Below are 6,694 nucleotides of genomic sequence, written 5' to 3' on the forward strand. Positions count from 1 at the left end.
TTGGGGTTTTATATGTTGGCATACTTCCAGGATCTTGTGTTACTTCTCCCCTGATTACGCCCCTGGCATGGGCTGTCACATACACAGTGGCCTGCCAGCACTTGGGAGAGGAGCAGGGCAGTGTGTTTACTGGAGTTCTACACATGCTCACTTGAGGACTTCTTCCCTTACCAGTCTAGCATTCCAGTTAGATGACGCCATTTTGCCTCTTAATGCGCATGCTTGAGCCCACCTGTCCAACTTCTGAGATGTTGTCGGGAAGCTGCTCATCACCAGTTTCAGGTGTTTTCTCTCTATTGGGAGACTGCCCGTCCCTGGCACCAGCTGTGACCAATTATTATTTTAGGGAGACAGTTAACAACTGCCTGACCATCACCTGAGGGTCAGCTGGCATCACCTGAGGGGGCAAAGGTTACGGGCCGGTCTTTCTGACCTGCTCATGCCTGACTAGCTACCTACTGTTAACAGTGTCACTGCATTCCAGCCTGGTCAACAGAGTGAGACCCTGACTCAAAAAAAAAAAAAAGTGTAAAAGAATCCTGAAACCGAAACATTTGATCCTCATAATCTTAGTCATTGACAAGTCCAAGAGACACTGCATAATTTGAATGGACCACTCCCTTATGGAAATAAACTTTTTAACTTTATATAGTTTTCAGTATAAGCAGCTGAAAATGTGCACTTAGCAGGAGGTCTTATTTATCACACGATCTTGACGCCTACTGCAAAGACACAACTGAAGCCAGCAGTGTGGTCTTTCAGCTCCTCGGCTCCCACTTCGTTTGCAGCAGCTCATCCTCCCTCACCTCCTGTGAGGGGCAGAATTCTAAAGCTGTGCTCCCAAGAGCCCATCTGGTTATTCCTTCAGGCACTGATCTAGATACTGTGAGAAGGCACTTCGCGGATTTCATTAAGGTTACCAATCAGCCGACCTTAAAAGAGGACAATTATCCAGGTGGGTCCAGTGCAGTCACACGAGCCCACAGGGGCCCATGGATAAAGATGAAAGATACAGCAGGAGACTCAAGAGAGGGCGGCCTTGGCCAGGTGCGGGGGCCCACCCCTGTAATCCCAGCACTTAGGAAGGCCGAGGCAAGTTGATCACTTGAGGACAAGAGTTCAAGACCAGCCTGGCCAACATGGCGAAACCCCGGCTCTACTCAAAGTACAAAAATTATCCGGGCATGGTGGCAAGTGCCTGTAATCCCAGTTACTCAGAGGCTGAGGCAGGAGCATCACTTGAACCCAGGAGGCGGAGGTTGCTGTGAGCTGAGATCACACCACTGTACTCCAGCTTGGGTGACAGAGGGAGACTCTGTCTCAAAAAAAAAAAAAAAAAAAAGAACACCCTGAGGATTCCACATGCCATTGCTAGCTCTGAGATACAGGGAGCATGTGCAAGGACTGAAAGCTCTGGGAACTAAGTGTGGCCTCCAGCTGACAGCCAGAGAGAAAACAGGAACCCTGATACTACAGTCACAAGAAACTGAATTCTGCCAAAAACTCAAATACACTTGGAAGTGGCTTTTTCCCAGAGCCTCCCGACAGGAACCCAGTGAGCCAACACCTTGATTTTGGCCTTGTGAATCCCACAGCAGAGCAACCAGCCAAGGCTTCTGATCTACAGAACCGTAAAGATAATAAATTTGTGTGGTTTAAGTTGCTATGTTTGTGAAAATTTGTCACAGCAGCGATCAGAAACTCATACGCTTCTGTCTTGCCTCAGTGGGGGAGAGGAGAGGGAAGGGTACCCTCCTCCTGCCGAAAACAATTCCAGTGTCCCACTGATTCCATCTCTCAGAGCTTGTTTCCTCATTTCTGCATCTGAGATTGTCTTTAGTGCTCCTCAGGATGCATTCTGGACTTACAGTAGGATTGCACTGCCCAGAGTCCTTGTGGTTGGATGGGGTTCTGTGACTAGTGAGGGTCTCAGAATACACCACCCCAAAATGAAGGCTTCAGAAGCAGCTCTCTCTGACCTCCTTCCCTCCTGTTTCTGGCCCTTCATTCTGCCTTGAAGCTGAAAACCAGAATCCCTCTTACCCTAGGTGGTCACAGAAACCAGAACCTCTTTCCCCCAAAGCCAGCCACAAAACCTAAAAGTATTACTCCAAAACCACCCCCTGTTTCCACTTCCCTGTAAAAACTGGCCATAAAGAAATTATCTGACCTATCTTGTTTGCCTGTAATTCATAAGACCTCCATTCCAGAGACGGTCCTGTCTGATAACCAGAAGGAAGAAATGCTGCCCTGAGAGGCCAAGAAGAGTCTCACCAGGCCTTGCTGGGGCCCCTACTCAGTCCACTGGCATTAGATCAGACCCTTTTTCTCCAACCATATTTCCACATGCTGCCCACATTTTGTTGAACCTAAGCATAAAAATGGACAGTTTTGTGGCTCATGACTGTAATTCTAGCACTTTGGGAGGCTGAGGTGGAAGGATCACTGGAGCCCAGGAACTCCAGCCAATCTTGGTAACATAGTAAGAGTTCATCTCTACAAAAAACTTAACCAGGTGTGGTGGCACGCACTTGCAGTCCCAGCAACTTGAAAGGCTGAGGCTGGAGGATTGCTTGAGCCCAGGAGTTGGAGGCTGCAGTGAACCATGATCACACCACTGCACTGCAGCCTGGGTGACAGAGCGAGACCCTGTCTCTAAAACAACCAATCACTAAAAGACAATTTCCCCTGTGCCTTTGGGTCATCGGTCATCGTTCTGATGGCTCCCATGTCACATAAAACTATGATCAAATAAATTTGTATGCCTTTTTTCCTATTAATCTGCCTCTTGTCAGTGACTTTCAGAGGGTGATACGGAAGTTTTCCCTTAACCCCTACACTAGTACAGTCCAGTGTCCTGTGGCAGCAGTATGATTTCCAGGTTAGAGCATGTACATGTCAAGGCAAGACCCTCCAAGGCTTGCTCTTCTGAGCACACAGCACAGTGCACTATTCAAGGCAGTGGCTGCCCCATCCGCTGAGGCTCTCCGGAGGTGAAGATGATCTAAGTCCTCTGCCAACATGCAAGGGACATGGAGCATGGTAAGAATCCAGATCTTTGCTGGTTTAGACCCTGAGAATAGGCTCCTCCTGTCTGTAAATCTCTCTTACCTGCACACACAGCCTCCCCTTCTCTGTTAGCACTTTCCAGCATGCATCTCACCTTAAAAAGCAAAAACCAGCCAAGCACAGTGGCTCACACCTGTAATCCTAGCACTTTGAGAGACTGAGGGAGGAGGATCACTTGAGTTCAGGAGTTCAATACCAGCCTGGGCAACACAGTGAGACTCTGTCTCTTTAAAAAAAAAAAAAAAAAAGCCAGGTGTGGTGGTATGTACCTGTAGTCCCTGCTACTCAGGAGCCTGAGGAGGGAGGTTTGCTTGGGCCTGGGAGACAGAGGTTGCAGTGAGCGGTAATTGGACTACAGCACTCTAGCCTGGGCAACACAGTGAGATCCTGTCTCAACAAAAAAAAAAAAAAAGAAAAAGAAAAAAGAAAAAACCAAAGCATAGGAAAACAAAACCCTTCAATTGTGTCCCCTGGAGCCATTCCCTTCCTGTTCACTCTGTTTCTCTGCAGCACTGTTGTCAGTCCCCCTTCCTCTCCTGCCTTCCACCTTCTGCTCCCTCCACCCACAGCGATGGCCTGTGCACCCCGCCCTTCATAGAAGCCACCGTGCTGCAATCACTGTGTTCTGCTGCTGCAAATCCCCGGGGTGCTCTCTGAGTTGCAGTCCTCTTTCTCACACACACAACCTTTTCCTGTCTTTTTTTTAAAAAAAAATTTCTCTTCCTTTTTGAAGCTCCTTTGGTGACTTTCCTGGAGCTCTGCCCTCAGTTGCTCCTACATCCCTGGCTGCTCCCCACCTCTGGCCATCCCCCTCTGCGGTTGCCACTTAATATGCCTTCAGGGAGAACCACCCTGGGTCCACCAGCATTTACTCAAGGGTGAGGCATGCTGATGACACTTCACCTACTGTTACCAGTGTGAATCTGAAGGGTCTACATCAAATCAAATCCTTGCCTCCTCGAATGAAAGAATTCAGCTGAGGGTCATAAGGCAGAGGGACAGACTGAGGCAAGTTTTAAAAGAGGAGTGAGAGTTTATCAAAAAGTTTTAGAGCAAGAACGAAAGGAAGCAAAGTACACTCGGAAGAGGGCCAAGTGCCCCATTCGGTCCGTGACTTGGGGTTTTATACACTGGCATGGTTCCCAGGTTTGCATTTCTTTTCCCTTCCAAGGGAAGATTCAAACTCTTCCCTTGGAGCAGGCTGTCCACCATCTTGCATCTTAGGGTGCATGCTTGGGTCTGCTTGCCCAAATCCTGAGATCTTATCAGGAAGCTACTGATCACCAGCTTCAGATGTTTCTCTCTATAGGGAGACTGCCTTTCCCTGGTGCTGGCTGTGACCAAGTATTATTTTAGAGAGACAGTTTAACAATCACCTCACCATCGCCTGATGGCCACCTGACATTCTTGGGGAGGTAGACCTCTCCTGCACTGCTTTTGTCTTCCTGACTACCTACTCTAACACTGCACCCCTGCAGAGTTATGTTGTTTTACTGAGTTTACAGCTTTTACATTGAGAAAAACTGAGGGTCAGAGAAGTACATTGCCCAAATCCACAGCAAGCTAAACATGAAGCATGGACACATCCAGCTCTTCCCTCCTGAGCCTCCTCTTCTCACCCTCGTCTTCCTCACACTCTCCCTCTGCCATACCTGCCACAGCCACCTCATGGATGACTCCCAACGTTACAGAGCCACACGGGGCTCATACAACTGCCCCCCACAACAAGCCTCCACACTCCTCTTCATAGGCCACCAAAGCCCAGCTCTGTCCAGAGGCAGCGCACCCATCCCTGGCTAAGTGAGTCAGGGTCTAATCCAATCTGGTCACCAATTCCCCTTCAGCTGATGCCAGGTCCTCGGCCTCTCCCACGACACAGGGGGCACACAGCTGGGGGATTCCCCTCCCTTGCTAAAACAGAGGTGCAGGAAAGAGCTCCTTCCTTCCCTTCCTGTTGTGCCTGGGATTTGTAAGGCCCTAGGGCCCAGAGAATGCAGGCACCAACCCGGGTCCTGACACCAGGAAACCCCCAAACCACCTTGGATCCCTGGAGGACTGTGTGGGAGATACTTAAATGTTACCCTCTTAGCCACTGTCAGTCGGGTTTTCTGTTATTTGCAGCCCAAGAAAACTCAACTGATATTCCAGGCTGAACCAAAATTAAATTGTTTCCTCACAGCCCGCTTCTCTTCAGGATTCTGTGCTGGATAATCTGTGCTGAATAATCTCTAAGCCAACCTCAGGGTCTTGCTTCTTGGTGTCCTCTCAGTCTCTGCAGTAAAAGCAGTTGCATCTTTCAGCAACTCTCCACTCTGCTGCCTCGGTCAGTGTATTAGTCTGTTCTCACGCTGCTACTAAAGACATACCTGAGACTGGGTAATTTATAAAGAAAAGAAGTTTAATTGACTCACACTTCAGCATGGCTGGGGAGGCCTCAGGAAACTCACAATCATGGTGGAAAGGGAAGCAGGCACATCCTTCTTCACATGGCAGCAGCAAGGAGAAGTACAGCACCAAGTGCGAGGAAAGCCCCTTATGAAACCATCAGATCTCGTGAGAACTCACTCACTTTCATGAGAACAGAAGGGAGGTAACTGCCCCCATGATACAATTACCTCCCACCAGGTCCCTCCCATGACACGTGGGGATTACGGGAACTACAATTCAAGATGAGATTTGAGTGAGGACACAGCCAAACCATATCAGTCAGGCTCACATCTCTGCTTCCTGCTGCTGTACTCTTTCCCTCTCCAGAGGGGCCCAACTTTAATCTTTCTAAAATGCAAATACCATTGATAACTTCTGCTGCTCTCATCTAAAGGCCTGAAAAGCACATCCCCACCTTGGGACTCAGAGAGGCCAGCCCTAACAAGACTGGCTGCCCTTTTACAGAAGAAGGGGTGGGGTGGTCCTGAGGCCACAGGCATCCTTCTTGCTTGGTCTTCCAGAACAGGAATGCACTGAGTTTGCAGGTTGCTGGCACCCCAGGACTGATAAGACTTTGCCCACGCTGGCCAGGCGTTGGGATGAAAACAACCCCAATCTGGAACTCAAGGAGAATTAAGGTCTCACCTGATGGAGGCAGCGGCCTGCAGGGCCCAGCCCTGCATGGGATGGGAAAGAAATGGCCTTTTTGGTGTCTGCAGACATGGAGAGGGGCTAAGCGAAGGCACAGATCTAGGCTTGAGGAGTTTGCCAAGTAAATAAATTATCCGGCTGTAATTGAGAAAAACCATATTAACCAAGCGACCAAGGCAGCTGTCAGTCCACAGAGGTTTATTTCGCCAAGGTTGAGAACACGCCCACGAAAACAACCACAAGCCACAGAAACATCTGTGAGCTGTGCTTTTTCCAAAGGGGGTCTGGGGCACGGCAATATTTAAAAAGGCAAGGCCAAGCAGGAGGGAAAAGACGGGGGAGGGAGGCAGTGAGGCAGATGCTCGCATTCTTGTGAGGCTCTGAGTCTCAGTAAATCTACATTTTACACATGAAAAAAGGAAGCACAGGAAAAGTCAATTATGCATTTGTCTCTGGGATGATTTCTGGTCTTTGTCCTCTCTGTGAGGATCAGCTGGTAACTGACATCGTCAGGGTGAGATCCAAAACACTTGTTTCAGGGCTAGTT

The sequence above is a fragment of the Pongo pygmaeus genome, chromosome 4, assembly GCF_028885625.2.
Source record: "Pongo pygmaeus isolate AG05252 chromosome 4, NHGRI_mPonPyg2-v2.0_pri, whole genome shotgun sequence".
Taxonomy (NCBI): Eukaryota; Metazoa; Chordata; class Mammalia; order Primates; family Hominidae; genus Pongo; species Pongo pygmaeus.